Raw genomic sequence first — 17,714 nt, forward strand, 5'->3', positions numbered from 1 at the left:
ACATTGAAAAATTAAACTTCTTTTGCACGGTGAAGTTAAATCAGTATGCTAAACTAAATCTTGCCACGTATTTATACTAGTTTTATTGTTGAATTAACTAGATTACTAAACTAGATTGTTGAATTAACTAGATCGTAGATTATTTCTCTTAATGTATAAGTATCTCTCTAAATATAAGTAAAAATGTATTTTGGTGTTTTTTAATTACAAAAAACAAGCCTAATAGTTTCTAAAAAATCTCTTAGATTTTCGGAAATATATTTGTACTAAAGTATATTTGTAAGTATATTTGTACTAATGTATTTGTAAATATATATTAGTACATTACGAATACAAAGTATATTTATTTGTACTAAAATGTTAAAAAAAAAAGTTGTTTTAATTTTTTTCCATTTATATTAATAGATTTATCAATTATTAATTTCGTAAATGAAAGAAATTTTAATGATGAATAACTTTTTCTCTTAAATCTAAATAACTGCTAATAAGTGTAAATTTGAATGCCCATACTTCATACAAGTCTATACTTGCTAAGGAACACATGTGCTTATCTATCCCGATTTCATAACTACGAATTATTAAAATTCTACTTATGATATTTTTCACTCACTTTGACCTAGATTAATAGAATATAATGAAAAAAGTAAGAAAAATATGTTTGATGAAAACTACAAAACTACAAACGTATCTTTTATCGGCGAATTTTGATTCTTCAGCCATAAGATATAGGGAGTTGCATCAATCTGAAAAATATGGTTCCAGTAATTCGGTCAGGAGAACAGTGAAAGTTTGTTGTTACTTCATCACTGTTAATTTCATTTTTGTATAATTCGCCATGTTTCGGAAACATTTTTGGCGAATCAAAAATGTTAACGCTTCATTGTAAAATTCATTTAGACAAGAAAAGTTTACTTTTAAATTTATTCTTAATTTTTTTTTTTTTTTTTTTTTTTTAATTTTATTTTAGGTTTTACACGTTTTTCGATCATTTTAAATTATGCAATTTTGGATAACAAAATACGAAATTTGAATGAATTCGGTCTAATAGCTCTTGTGAAAATTTAAATATATGACTTTTTTTGAAACTTTATAACGGTGGTTATTCAGAAAAAATATGCTATAGTGTCGAATTCTGTAACTTAATTAATTATTAACAGTAAATTCTGCTGTTGTCGTCGGCCATTCAACCAGAGGAGGTGCGATTGCTCCTTTTTTGCAGTGGCGCCATCTATGGCCAAGAATTCGACTTCTACCACACCCATACGTCACACTCGTTTATAGGGCGGCCCATTTAGATCGTAATTTTTACCTGAACCAGAGAACGAACGATCTCCAATTCAGTACACCTAGGGGTATTGTTATGGGAACACGGAGAACTTTGTGACCCGGCAAATTTAACGTGCACCAGTCACCATTTACTACACGGAGAGTCTTTGGCCGTCTGGGTTCGAGCTTCCGATCTCACAAACGTGTGTCCAGCGCCCTGCCTACCGTGCCATTCGGGTCATTAACAGTAAATAGTTAGCTTATAATTTACCCTTCAAACCAATAAGAGTCACTTACTAAAAAAATATCCGATCATTAGAATAAAAAATTATTCACAGTGAGATGTATTCTTTTTCTTCTCACTGTACAAAGATAAAATAAAGAAAAACTCTACGAAGATTATAGAATTACTTTCAAGTATCTGACAATTAAGTGAGAATCACTTATTAAAAGGGTAATGTATGTTTTGTGAACATGTCGAACTAATTCAAAGATGTTATGTCAGTTTTGTCGAAGTTGAGGACAAAAATAATCCAGTAATTGAATCTTGAATTGCACTATTTGTTCGAATACACTCTAATTACATGTGAGTCTTTCTGCTCTGTTCATATTTTCCACCTGTTTTGGGGAGGGGGATGAAATAGTCTACCTTTTTTATTTGCAGGTGGCATTTTTGCAAACACAAAAGGGCATACGGGGTCATATCTTCAATTATCTAAGCACTAAACACAGCCCAGACTCGTGTATTTTCAGAAAAAAGCAACATATTTTTTGGAATTATAGAGGAAACGCTTCAATTGAAATGAAATTTCATATTAAGTTCATCTTCCTGAGTTCAAATTGTTGGAATAAGTGCTCGCTAGAAAATTATTGTTGTCCGAATCCTTATTTTCCGAGTATTTTTTATGTCTTACGACGGCGTATTAGTTTCACACATTACAAATTTTATTAATAAACACATTGCACATTTTACATGCATGTGATAGTTTCATACTTATCAAGTTTTACGAGTGAAAGTCATGTCTGCGTCCACCTATGTTTATTAGCTAACTAATTTTTTTTAGTAAATATTTCTTTTGTTATTTTAAAACTGTAATTTTCATGATTGAATGCATTACTCGTATAGTTTCTGAATATTCAATAAATAGCATTTTCTTTCATTACGTTGGCAGCAAAATTTTTAATTACTTTTATTAAAATATATGAATTGTTTATTTTTAAAATACCAATCATACATTTATTTTCCAAAAACAATGTCATAATGAAACCCAGATTTTTTTTTTTTTTTTTTTAAATGTATAATTATTTAAAATTATTAAAATTTTTATGCTGCAAATTAGCTTTTATAGATGGGTAGATAACTTCATAATTTTAGTCATACTTTAGCAAAAAACTTCTTAAAAATGAACTCCTTTGAGGAAATACACTGGTTATCATAAATTAAGGAAAATTCACAAAAATCGCGATAACTCAAGAAATTACACATGGAATTTTATGAAACTTACCCACAATATACAACACATAGTAAGGTATTAAACAACATAAAAAGAAATTATCAGACATTAATAGTAGTATAGAAATTAGCACATGTATAAAATAAACAAATTGGAAGTATCGGTTTGCAATAGAAAAAGTACCTTTAATATGGAATATGATTGCCTCTAGAAGCAATACAGCACAAACAGCGATGTGTGATGCTTTCAATTATGCGGTCTATCAGTTCAATAGGAAGTGAGAGCCATTGCTCTTGTAAAGCAGTTGCAAGCGTGGCAAGGGTCTGAGGGGGCGGATTGATGGCAGATACACGCCTCCCTAGAGCATCCCAAACGTGCTCGATAGGATTCAAGTCCGGGGATCGAGCTGGCCACTCCATGCGAGTAATTGTTTCCTGTTGAAGATAATCATCAACAATGCGAGCTCTGTGTGGTCTTGCATTATCGTCCTGTAACAGGAAGCAATCACCAATTGCCCCGGCATATGGGCGCACATAAGCATCAAGGATGTTGTCTCGATAAACCTGAGCATTCACGGTTCCCCTTGGTAAGACATGGAGGTATGTACGCCCTCCTAAGGATATGCCTCCCCAAACACAGACACTGCCTCTTCCGTATGCATCTCTTTCACGGATGTTTGATGGATGATAACGGGTCCCAGGTTCTCTCCATATCAAATAACGTCTACTGTCACTTTCTAGACTAAACCTGGACTCATCCGTAAAGAGAACAGGCCTCCATTGATCTGACGTCCAGTGGACATGTTGTCGGGCCCACTGCAAACGGTCTCTCCTATGGCGTGATGTGAGCGGCACGCAAATGGCTGGTCGTCTCGCATACAGACCACCTTCGTGGAGCCTTCTGCGCACAGTTGACGTTGACACCAACCTTCCGGTGGCTGCAGCAAGAGAGGATCTAAGATGTGTCGGAGTAGCGGTTCTATTCCTGCGTGCACTTAATGTCAAATATCGGTCATCGGCACTGGTCGTAACAGTTGGCCGTCCTTGACTGAACCTCCTAGATGCCGAATCTGTGGTTTGAAATTGCCTCCAAAGTCTATGAACCACAGATGGACTCACATTTAGCCATCTGGCCACTTCTGATTGACTCTGCCCTGCCTCTAGTCTCCCGATGGCTCTCCATCGTAGTTCTTCAGGCAAATGATGCCTAGAGGTCATTATTACGAATTGGCTATCTCAGATTTTCAATGTCGCAATCACAGTAAAATTTGTGTGCTTTCTCTCAAACTTGGACTTTTATGCTCCAGGCAGATGACGTAAGCCGAGTGCAGCGCCACTAATTTGCATATTGCAATTTTACTCAGCTACTCTTAGTGGACAACATATGCAAATTTTGCACGGTTTGGCTTACTTTTGAAAGAGTTATCGCTATTTTTGTGATTTTTCCTTAATTTATGATAACCAGTGTAGATTACTTTAAAATTAAGCATTATTGAGTTTTTCTTTCAACAAAAAATAAATTAATATTAAGAACATAAAATTTGCTTTTGTGTCGGTTGACATTTTTCGATTTTTTTATGAGTGTTTTACATTTTTAAAAATTTTGATCGGGATTTTTTACGGTGAATAAATGGAAAAATTACCTAATGAATGGTTTAAGTATCGTATATTTTGGTTTTATTAACCATAATTATGCCTTTTTGTTATTTTACCTGAAATATCACCACCATATAGAACGGCATTTTTACCCGAATTTTTTTCACCGTAAAATCGAAATATAATTATTAAAATGGAAAAATATAATAACTTATTCACATTTCTTTCATTATTCTCCCTATATACTATTACTGCTTACAAAGAAAAGATCAATTTTTAAGTAGTCAATTACATTATAAGAGCATGCAAGTTTATAATCCTTTATATCATTTTTATTATTTTAGTCACGATTTAGAGGGTTCCTGTTTAAGAGTAGAACTTGAATGTTAAAATGATAAGCGACTACCTTTGTATGTTTGAAAGGTTGGTGCAACACATTTTCTTCTTCTTTTTTATCAGTCGTCGTTTTCGTAAAGTGAACCTTTTTTTTTTATCAATACTTAACTTGTTTATTTCATTACCTTTCCATTTAACATGGCTGGCGTGTTTTGAGGTGTTTATTGTTACAATGGTGTGTAATGAAATGCCAAACTCAATCTGGAAAACCAAATCAGACCAAAAAAAAAAAAAAAAAAAAAAAAAATTGATCCCGATAAATGCAATACAAGTATCAGTTCCATACTTAGATAAATTAGTTTAGAACATCATTTAGTTTTAACTCAGAGGAAAAGTCAATGAGCCATTGTTCGAAAACTATGACTTTGATGGTGTTATTTCGTTTCTTTTGCTTCCTTATTATTTATTTCATTATTATTACTTTTAAAAGAGACATTTTGGTATACATTTTAAATTTGGGTACTATTTGGCAGGCGTATGGTCCACAATTTAATTAAGATTTAGCTTTTAGCTGGTAGCAAAATCGTTTGCTAATCAATTTTTCTTTTCACGCTATGTTTATACCTTGAATTTCCCGTTTACTAAATGTAAATTTTTCTTCAATAATGTATTTTAACTTGAGCTGAATAGGTTAATTAGTTTAATATTGTTACGATATTGATAAATTACCGGTAAGAGTTATATTTTATATAAAATTCTTATAATTTTTTTATAATTAATTTAAAAACATAAATACTTGATAACTGCACGGCCAAAGTGTGATACTTTATCCACAGAGACTTACTTGAGACAGGATAGGCTATAGAACAGTTGCATCTTACCCAAACAACCTAGGTTCGGATATTAGACAATCACTGGTAAACTCGCTTACTATTCTCCACCCAAACTAACCATAAACCCTGCCTAAATTTTTCTAAACTTATACAAACACCAATGATCTCTCTATTCTAGTCAGGGTGATCATGGAATGTTTTCGTGGTTTTTCTCTCCCGGTAACGACACAAATGCTAGTTCGTTTGACTGAAAAGTATTTCACAAAAAAAAAACGAAGTTCAATATTGTTGTCTCGAATTCGCATGCATGGATAGGTTGTTCATTGCCAATCATAACATAAAATAAAAACCATTTCCAAATATATAATAAAAATATATCTAGATCAACAGGCTATGTCTGTGTGAGCAACGACAATAAGTAACTGGCTTCCATGGTCTTAGAAGATGATATAACTGGAAACGAGCGCTTTTCTATAAATAAATGAAATTATAACTTCTGAAAAAAAAAGAAGATAATACAGAATCGAAATGACTAATAAACGCTTCATTCGGATGAGGAAAAAAAATTAAAACATATAAGATATTACTACCATTAAACAATGCGGACAACAATGATTACTTGGTACACAATTCTCGCTGGACAAGTCTTGGATTAATGTTCTCCGAGCAATCGTTAACCTAGTGCAGGAAAAGGATGTTGGAGAATAAGATATTACCTTGAATAGTTGGGCAAGCACAAATAACTCAAGCTATCCGTTGTAATAGATTAAGTGATCGCTATACAGGGAAAGAAACTATTCCTGACTTCTGTTTCACCTCCATTTGCAATTTAAAATTTATAGAAAATTGTGTTAGGAAAACCTAGAGAAAACCATGAAAATTCAAATGCATAAAAAATACTTCCAAAATATTAAACTGGAAACAAATTATTGCAAGATTACTCCCCCGTTATAAAATCTTGCCCCGTTTTTTTTTGCATTGAAGTATTTTTTTCATCATCTGAAATTCCATGGTTTATTCTAGGTTTAATTGAAATAACTTTTCTCCATATTTAAAAGTTTAAATTATGTTGGAGAAAAATAATTTGTTGTGAAAGGTATCTTCGAAGGTATAACGTCCTCTTTATTCTTTTTTAAACATATTAATTTTTGAATTAACATGTGAATTTTTTAAACATATTTTTCATATTTTTTGTATTATTCTGCATAAAAATATTATATTTACAATTGAATGATTTATGGTTGTGAAATACAGTCCATTCTGCGATCAGGGTTAAATCTTTTAAACACGGCTCATTACTGAACAATTTTTAAATTTTTTTTTAATTTTTAAATTTGCATTTATTTAGATCTAAAGGAAAGAGTTATTAATCAGTGAAAAAAATTTTTAATTGATAAAATCTATTATTGATTCAGTTTTTGAATGTGAATGAAAAAAAAACTACTTTTTTGGATTTTATATTTTAATACCCGATAATCTAGCAGTTTGTTTTAGTTACCGTTAAACTGTTTTTTAGAATTAAAAATACCAAAATATATTTTTGATTGTAAATAAAGCGTCAGAAAAAAATCTATATGTGAAGGACACCTATCTACGTCAAAGGGTCAAGATGGCTGGGTTAAGTTTAAAGGATCTTGATCATTCTTGACATTCGAAAAACTCGTAACATCTCTAGCAAAAGAAAGAACTTTAATAAAAGGTTAGAAGACTTTAAAACGATTTGAAAATTAAAAATTAGAAAATTGTTCCTGCAAGCAGAAGAAGCTGTATAGAGGGCATGATTGAATCAGGTATAGTTTGCAAAATGCTGTTTTGTTTGCGAAGAAAACGAAAACTATGAGAATTGTATTAAACTATTGAATTGTATTCTACTATTGAAATGAATTTGCTAAATGTTTGTTGTTGTTGTTTCTAATGACGCTTGGACAAGCCAAGTTCACCAGCCATTGGACTTTTGCAAATTAAGTCAAGAAGGTGCGCCTTTCGTTTGGCGAGAGAGCACCGCAAGGGTAAAAATACGTCTTATTTGATTCTTATTTATATTTTAAACTTTTATTTAAAGTATTGCATGTGATTATTATGAAGAAACATTAGTTATTAATATAATTATTTATCCTTTACAAATGATAAAAGAAAATGAAAAAAAAATGAAGGTATCAATTTGACTAATTGAAACGTGTATATGTAGGAAATAAGCAAAACTCAGTTACTCAAAATGAAACTCTAAATGCAGACGCAATTGAGAAAAAAGAATGTGCCGAGCATTTCCTTAAAAATTATGCGACTTCTTAAAAAATATAGAGAAAATATTCTGAAAGCTTTTAAAACTTTCTTTTTGTTTTGGTGTTATTCTTATTTTTGTTTTTAAATACCTTTTACAATCGAAATGATAGAAGTCAAATGAATTTATTACAAATATATATACGTAGCAAAATTATTTACTTCTGATGACAACCTACAATAAAATTAAATTTCCACTACTTACGCAAAAAATCTATGTCAGAAATATAAGCAATAATGTAATAATTAAGTTTACAGCACGTTTAGCACGTTACAGCGCGTCCGACGACGAAAAAAAAATAAAATTAAAATTTTAAAAATTACGTTTTTGAGTGGATTAAAATGGAGAAAATAATTTTATAAACGGAGGGTGCGTGTCACGTTTGAAAGACGCGAATTTTCAAACCTTGATACCGTTTAAGATATATTTATTATTTTCCCATTTTTAAACTATTTTAAAAACATAGTCTCATAATTTTTTTTATTTCCGTATTTTCTGTGTTTTTATTTTGTGCTTGTTAGATTTTAACTGACGGAATGCTGTTGAATATTTTGACTTGTAACAAAATGGTGATACATTTTGCTACATTTACAAAATAATCGTAATTTGTATAGGCATCAGGTATAAAGCTCCTATTGAAATTTTACTGCTCCTACTTGTTGGAAATTGATCAAAATTTTGACTGAGATAATAAATTCTGCTTGTAGTGGTCAAGAAATAGTTTAAAATTTTGTTGTCATTTAGCTCAAAGATTCAGTTTAAATTTAACAATGCTACTTAGTTGAAAAATGCTCAAAATTTTTAAGAAAAATTCTTTTCGGCGGTAAAATCTGCTTTTACAAGGTCAGGAAACAGTTGAAACTTGCATTGCCATTAAACACAGAGCTACAGTAGATATTTCAGTACTCTAGTTAATCGAAAAGTGGTCAAAATTTCGATTACAAGTTTATGTTCTCACGCACAAGTTCAGTTAATAAAAAACATGGTAATGAAAAGTATTTAACAATTTTATTCTTTTAAAAACTTTTGAACATTTTAAATAAAAGTTTTGAATGAAACTTTTGAATGTTTTACAGTATATTATAAAAAGGAAAAAATCTTTAAATTTTTTTTTTCTTTAATAAGTTAGTTTTACCTTTAAGAAAATAAATTCTTCGAAAAATTTAACATATTCAGCAAAAACTTCATTTTACACCATTAGGTCTCTTATTTAAGTATGCAATTCATTCTACTTAATTTCAATAATTATATTTCATTTTATTGTTCCAGAATGAAACAAAAGTGAAAGTAAAATAAACGAATAGAAAAACAATAAACCAATGAAAAATCTGCATTTAAACCTTCAGTATTAAACCTTTTATAATTAATTCTCTTTATTAGTTTCACCAGCTAATTATTTTTATAAAACGAAATTAAACATTCACTACTGCTTTAATGAATAATGAAAATTTTATATCTATTCTCATTTTTTCTTCTTTTAAAATAATCTTTTTTTATCACTTGCAAATCCTTAATCGAAGAGAAATTAATCCACTTTAAATATCGTAATTATTTATTTCCGCTTAATTATTTAATTTTCATTACAGTATTTATTATTAAAAAACATAGAACAACAACTAACAACTAAATTTTATTATGACTTTTATTTGCTTTAGAAAAAAATATAAATAATAATTACCAGTTATTATTATTTGCTTTATGCTGTTAGGCTCATAAAATATTGTTCTCTTTGATTTAACGTTTTGTTATGATAATTATAACCTAGAAATTTAAATATACATTCAAATATATAATATTTAATTACTTATTTATTTTGTTTATGTTTGTACGAAGTATGTTTTAAACTTTTCAATTTAATCTTGAAATATAAATGTATGAAAAAATTAAGAAAACCAAGTACAATCATATAATTGAGAGAAAAAGAATGAAATGTTTTTGTTTATAAGCAAAGAAAAACAAACTTCTTGGATACATTTCAATTAACTTTATCTAGGTGGAGATGTTTTTTTAAATCGTTCTTGTTTACTTTAGGATTTAAATAAACTGTTTCGTTATACTTTGCGAAGTTGGGCTTATTTTTACTTTCCTATTATGAACATAACAGTAACTGAATATTAAAATACGAGTTCAGCGTTAAGCATTCAGTTTATAAGTGCTTTTGAAGATAATTTTAAAGCGTTTAAATTTTTTTGGGAAAATTTTTTTCCGTAATGCAATAGATTTTAGTAAATATAAAATTTTATGAATTGAAAATTTTTTTTTTAAAAATATTAAGGACATTATACAAGACAAATTAAAATAATATGAATTAAAACAATGTAACTCCAGAAAAAATTCGTAATAAAAACTGTGAGTCATAATTTTATTTTATTATTTTCTTACAATATATTTATTTAATTATATTTATTTCTATTTATTTACTTCTATTTATTTCTATTTATTTACTTCTATTTATTTCTATTTATTTACTTCTATTTATTTCTATTTATTTACTTCTATTTACTTCTATTTATTTACTTAATTCTATTTATTTAATTAAATCTATTTATTTACCAAATGCTATTTATTCATTTTTATTGATTTATTTCTATCCATTTTCTAGGGCAACTAATACAACTTTGGGCACTTATCAACTATTATCTTTTATTTACTATTATTTATTATCTAACATCTTTTATTTACAATGTAATAAATTCCGGCTCAATTTCGGATAAAATTTACACCTTGAGTGCATCGTCCTTAAAATCCATTTTTATTGTAAATTTTTATATTGTAATTTTCACAGTAATATTTATTTAACTGCATAATTCTATTTATTTATTACTTAATTACTTAACTCTATTTAACATTTAATTTTATTTATTTACTTAATACTATTTATTATTTTTTTTTATTTCAATTCATTTTCTAGGGCAACTTATACAACTTTGAGTACTTATCAGCTATTATCCTTTATTTATTACCTAATAGCTTTATTTACACTGTAATAAACTGCTGATCAATTTATGGTAAAAAGAACTAGCCTCCTGCGTGCATCATCAGCAAAATCCCTTTTACCGTAAAATCAATTTTTACAGTAAAATTTTATGCCATAATTTTTACAGTGATATTTATTTAACTACAGTTATTCAGTGAGTTTATCGTAAATATCACTGTAAATGTTACTGTTTATCAGACTCTTTGCTTCATAAAATTTTATAGAAAAAATGAATTTTACATCAAAAAGTACCGGTATCCAAAGTGCCGGTTTTTTTACTGTAATTTGATCCCCAAATATTTACAGTGAAGATTCAAGGGGAAAAGCATATTCATATTAAACTTACTCAAGGGAGAGACTTTGTATGCTGCAATTACGCAAGGGAGAAACTTTGTATGCTGCAATTACGCAAGGGAGAGACTTTGTATGCTGCAATTACGCAAGAGAGAGACTTTGTATGCTGCAATTACGCAAGGGAGAGATTTTGTATGCCTTTCTTATCAAGTACAATTTCCCTCGGAAAATTTTAAATATTTATCCTATGTATCTTTTCTTCTGAGTTGGATTCAAAGTAAAAAACTAAACATGTGATTGCAAAAGTTATGAATCAGTAGTTCATACAACGTAATAAAATGAGCTATTTAAGAAGAAGAATATTCTTGAAAAATGTATACAGGTCGAATTAATTTTACAGTTCCTCCTATAGATTGTAAAACAGGATTGAAAATTTCCATTCTATTCCCATAATTATGCAGGATTTAGCTGTTATGCGGTAGTTTTTTTTTTCAGAGGCAAGAAGTTATAAACACAAATTTGTCGCTTCGTGGCTTTATATTGATTTTTAATCTTCGACAACATTTATAGATTAGTCGTCATAAGATGCTTTGGATCATTAGAATAAGGAACGCAGTCGATTATGGATCAAGAAAACTATTGAATATTTTCCCCATCTCATAAACTGATTTAATAGTGCTCAATTCAATTACATAAATAACTTTTTTTTTCATCCGAAAATGCAAGTGCCTAATAAATTTGTTTAAAAAATGAGTATAGAAATAAAACTGAAAACACCATAAAAATTTAAATTTAAGTTTAAAAAAACTACTAATTTATGGATAAAATCCATTATAAAATTTTTTTTTCTATAAAAATCTTAGTTGTTTCTTCGAATGACTCTTGAACAAGCCGTTGGTCTTTTGCAAATTAAGGGAGGAAGTTGCGTCGATTGTTTAAAAAGGCAGCACAGCAAAGGTGAAAGTACGTCTTAGCTTAAAACTAAACGGAAGGATGGCAACTTCACCCATCTGTGAGGCCACTTTCTCAATTTAGACATAGACCTGAAGGGGAAGGAAATTTTCTACAGATCCTTGTACCCATCGACCACAGGACTTTTGATTCCACAGATTTTACGAGGATGTATTCGGTGGGTTGTAGCGGAATCAAGGATCTCTAACCCACTGGGGTACCACGGCCCTTATAAAATTTCTTACTTACTTACTCCTGGGTACCACAAATTAACCACTTGCTTTCTAGTTCAAAATAATAATAATAATTTTCATAAAAAAAAAATAAGAAAAGAAGGAGAGAAATAAAGGTAATTTATAAAGATTTATGGCTTTAAAAGATGTTCTGACACGTTTAAATAATTATAAGTTATGTCCAGTAGTTTTTGAATAAGATAAATTTTTAAAGCTCGTCTTTTTTTCTTTTTCCTTTCACTCCTTTTATTTGCTTCCTTTTATTTCTATGCATCTTATTTCTTTACACTTTCAAATAAAGAGAATCAGTCTTATTAAGTCTAAATTAGAGATAAAAATATGAACACTCTAATCGATAATTTATTTTTTCTTTGCCAAAAATTAAAATATCTTATTAATTAAAATGTAGTAAAAGTAAGTACCACAGAAAAAAGTATGACGCTTCGTAATAAAGAAAAGAAAATTGTATTATATGCATCCTTATCTAATTTAAAGAATTCAAAAATATCTCGATTGGATAATCTCGAATTCTGTAATTTTATACTTTTATCCCTAAACATTCTTCAATAATTATAAAAACTAAGAATAAATTTAAATATTAGTTGAATTTATTTATTTTCAGGAAATTCTAAATAGAATATACAACCTATATTTATTTTCTAATCAATGTTAGAATATGCTTATCTTATCTTAAAAAGGTAAAGATCAGTAAAGCTAATGTTTTTATCTCAGTTCTGCGTTATGAAAAAATTATGTAACTTAAAAATATTTTTAGCTATTTGCTACATTTAGTGATAATCTTTACTTTTTTTAATCTTTCAAAAATCATTGCTCGTATTTATCTAAATTCTTCAAGTATAAAAAATAATGTAACCTTAACAATTTTAAACATTTTATAAAAGTTACTTTTTTTAAAACTAAGCCATATTTATTTGGATTCTGGATATGTTAAGGATCATATAATTTGTATCAATTTTCTTTTAATTACACATAAAACATTTCGACCACAATACCTTTTGTTTGTTTTTAAGTTAATAATAATTATGCTAAGATAGTTAATTATAGTTATCTTACAGTAAGTTAATAAGTTATAATTCATATAATATAATAATAATTTGTAAATCATATTTAAAAAAAATTCTTCTTTTCTTTTTAACTACTTTTTTTAGGGCGGAATTCAGCTAAATTTTCGCAATTACGATGGCTCTTTCAAGCTAATCAGAAGCCCGTATTTTTGTAAGCATATTGCATTTTGGAATATGTAAAAATACAGGCTTTTGATTGACCAAATTCGTCCATCGTAATTGCAAAAAATTTATCTGAATTCCACCCTAGAAAGCCATGGATTTACGAAATATAGATTCTTTGTGTTCATAACGATAGATTAATGAAGAAGCTAACATAAAACTGACGGATTTTACACTGTACTGATATTTTGTTAAACGAAAGTTCATTAATTGTTGTTGTAGTTCATTTACGTCGCACTAGAGCTGCACAGTGGGCTATTGGCGACGGTTCGGGAAACATCCCTGAGGATGATCCAAAGACATGCCATCACAATTTTGATCCTCTGCATAGGGGATGGAACCCCCGCTTCGGTAGTCCGACGACCTGCACGCGAAGTCGAACGCTTTACGGTAGAACAGTTTAACGAGGACCAATACCGCACACCCTCAGTCCCTACGCAGACTGATCCAAGTGGTCATCTACCCGCACACTGACCGCAGCCAGTGATGCTCGACTTCGGTGATCTGCTGGGAACCGTGTCTTAACGATCAGTCCACTGCGGGACAAAAGTTCATTAAAGAAGGAAACCTAAAATAAACTTCCAATTCGAATTGGGGTCCCCTCTGATGTGGGGCCGGAGGCAACTGCCCCGTATGCCCCTGCCTTTGTCCGGCTCTGGTTGCCCCCTAATCATCACTGTAAGTTATTTCTTTTTGCCATAAAAATGATTTTCCCAACAACATTGCAATTTTTAACGATTGTTTATTTCTTACAATTGATTATTAGAGTAGTAAATGAGCAAATGAATGAATAAACGGCATTTAAATATCAAGTGTGATAAGTTGTTAACTATTAAAAATAATAAGTTTTTTCAATTTTACAGAACTGTTTTAATTATTTGATCGGCGAACAAAATCTCTCTCTCTTTTTTTTTAAACAAATCTCTTTGGTTTATTTAAGATGTAGCGGTCACAAGTGACTATTTCAATAAAGAGAGGGGGAAAAAAAACTCAAAATAAATCATGCGTTCTCATTCAAAAAGAAAGTAAAAAATTTTTTTGTCTCTTAAAATTCCATTTGCACAATAGGCATGTTTCACAAGAATAAATACGTGTTCAAAAATAGGTAAAAACAAGTATAAAAATTTTTAAGAATAAAAATTATACTTAAAGCATAAAAATTATATTTATAAGTAAGTAGAAAAATTTTCATATAAAATAATATGACATTAATCTTCGATTATTAGACCTTTCTATAAAATAATAAGTTTTTGTTTTGCAAGAATGCGTGAAATGATTTGTAAAACTTTAAATAGTCTTACCTTAACGTGAATGTAATTCTTATCATAACAATATAACTTTTTTAGAATGGGGACAGCAATTAAATTTAAAACAAAAAATAAAAATAAAAAGAGAAATAATTTATAAGTTCATGAAAATAAAATAGTGTCCAAAACTATCTACTGAAAATTTCATAATATGTTACAAAACATAAAAAAAAACATTGCAAAAAAGTAGGAAAAAAATAACATCCGGATTTTATACATCTCAACCTTTTTAAATCCTAATTTTCTCAAAGTTTCATTTATTTTTAATGTGTTCTTAATATCAGAATTTTAGAATAGAGATGGGGCTACGGAATGATATGCGTACATAAACAAGATAAATGATATAATACAGTATTTATCTAAATCGTCTCTTCCACTGCATAGGGACCCACTCTTTAAAATTTATAATAAAAGAATTTTTCATTTTAGTTTATAAATCCTTTCAAAATTTTTTTTAAATTTGAAAATGAAATTTTATGGGTTTGTTTTAAAGAATTACGAATCACAGAAATAAATACGATACCAATTTTCGATACCATTACTTGCAATAAATACGACACCAAGTTCCATATGTACTGTCATTTTAATTTTTTGAAATTTAAGTTCACTTTTCTTGCAACGATCTTATTCACAAAACCATTTTCCTTTCAAACTACACATTTTGCCTTAAAATTGATTTAACTGATATAGATTTAACTTAATATTTTAGTTATTTGAAAATCGAATACAATGCTTCGTTATTTATACAAGACAATGATTTAAAATACGCGCTAAAAATAAGGCGGAATCGGATGTATATAATAAAGAATCTAAAAGAGAGAGAGAGTTAAAAACTAATAACTAAGCGACAGAAAAAACTGCTATTGAAATACAACGAAGTAGAGCAAGTCTGAAAACAATTAAACATTTTTTTTTAAACCGGAGAAAACCACGAGGAGTTGAAAAACAATTATTACAAATACACCCAATCTTCTAAAATTCTAAAAATTTTAAACTAAAGGGTTGGGAAAGTGCCTGTAAACATTGAACTAACAAATATTATCTTCAAGTCTTGGTTTTTACACCAAAATTCAGCGTATTATAAGAAAAGAGAAAAAAAATATTTACTGGCTTGAATTAATATCGTGTTGATATAAAAAGATAATTTTACCCATCTTTATGGATTTCGCACTCAAAAATATCCTCTCTCCGAAAAGGACAGTAAAATTCTTAGGAATTTGAAATAATTTAATAGAATTTCGAAAAAATTGATTCACTGTTAACACAATTAGCAGAATAAAAAATGCAACCTTCCTTTAGAAAAGTATCCATTGCTTAAAATAAGAAAATTAAAAAGCTTTTTAAATGAATGATTTGGGTTAGTTCAGGTATCTGATCGGGAGATTTTATTCTATATATCTCTTACGTTCCTTATAGTCTTTATGATGGGGTTCTATGATTATACGGAGTGAGGCTTTTAACCTAACGGTCCAGTGTTCGAGTCCCTGCTCGTGCGATCCTTTTTTTTTACTTCTATTTCATAATTAGAATATTTTATCTGTTTACTGCAAAAAAAGAAAGATGCCGGTTAGCTTAGTCGGTAGAGCGATAGGCTTTTAACCTAACGGTCAGGGTTCGAGTCCCTGTTCGGGCGATCCTATTTTATACTTGGAATATTTTATATGTTTTCCGTGATCGGACGATTATTTTTTTTACTTCTATTTTACAATTCTATTATTAAGAATAATTACTGGACTCAGACGTAGTTGCCCCAAATAAATAGTCCTCTTTGAGGCTGATCTTCAACCTCTCCAAACTAGAAGAAAGGCTAATCTCACCAATTACTTCAACAAACTTTCTAGCTATGGTCAGCACAATAGAACCTCTCTTTACCTTAACAATTGTCGCAACAATCAGCGACTGAAGAAAAACAATCCATTCAGTCATGCCGAACTTCTGCATTTGCCTTCTGAAGACGTTGAGCCCCACTCCTTAAAATATTGTCTGAATCCTTCAGAGGGAATCCCCCGAGACCATTTCCACTTCGGCTTTTCTGCTCCGGTGACAAAGAAAGATCATGTTCCAGTTGAACTTAGGCAGCTAACTTTGGAACGTTTAGGCGAGATTCCCAGTGACGCCGTAAAAATTTACACAGACGGTAGTGGACTGGGAGACCTAGCTGGTAGCGGCGTCATCATTGAAAAATCTGGGCAAAATTACTCCATCTGTCTCCGTAATAATGATTTCACTTCAGTCTTTCGAAGTGAATTAATCGCAATTGAACAGGGCATCGATAATATAATCAACGAGAGAGACTTAGGAGATCTTTGGATCCTGTCGAACAGTCGCAACTCCCTTCAACACCTACACAATTGGACTAAAGTTGGAGACAAAACAAGCATCTCCATCCTTCTTAAACTTCAACTTATCTCAAAGCATCACGACGTTCATCTTAAGTGGAGACCATCCCACGTTGACATCTTTGGCAATGAACAAGTGGATTGCTTGGCCAAGGAGGGCTGAAGTCATTTAACATCTTCGTCCTCAGCCCTTAACTACTCAGAGTATCAGTCCAAAATCAAAAGCCATCTATCAAAAAAGTGGAGGATACCCCACTCTCATCATTGGTATGCGGCCAAGGAACCGGGCTCTTCACTTGTTATAGGAGAGAGAGCATCTCAATCAGCTATTTCCAGATTGGCAAGAGGACACACGAATAGTCTCTCGTACTTTGATCCAAGAAAGACTTCTCCAAATCAGTCTGCTCCAAATGTGGAGCCCAGCAGGCCTCAGAAGAACATATCCTTGACTGCTTGGGCCTTTCCAAGGAGGACTTACATGCTATTTAACTTCTTGTCATCGACTTTTTGAGGGTCGACAACCTATTGTATCATGCCCGACTTCGTCAGACAATTGGAGGATAAGGAACAACAACATCAAAAACTTCTATTTTATACTGAA

The sequence above is a fragment of the Parasteatoda tepidariorum genome, chromosome 2 (genome assembly GCF_982258835.1).
Source record: "Parasteatoda tepidariorum strain Cologne lab strain chromosome 2, Ptep-v5.0, whole genome shotgun sequence".
NCBI classification, from domain to species: Eukaryota; Metazoa; Arthropoda; class Arachnida; order Araneae; family Theridiidae; genus Parasteatoda; species Parasteatoda tepidariorum.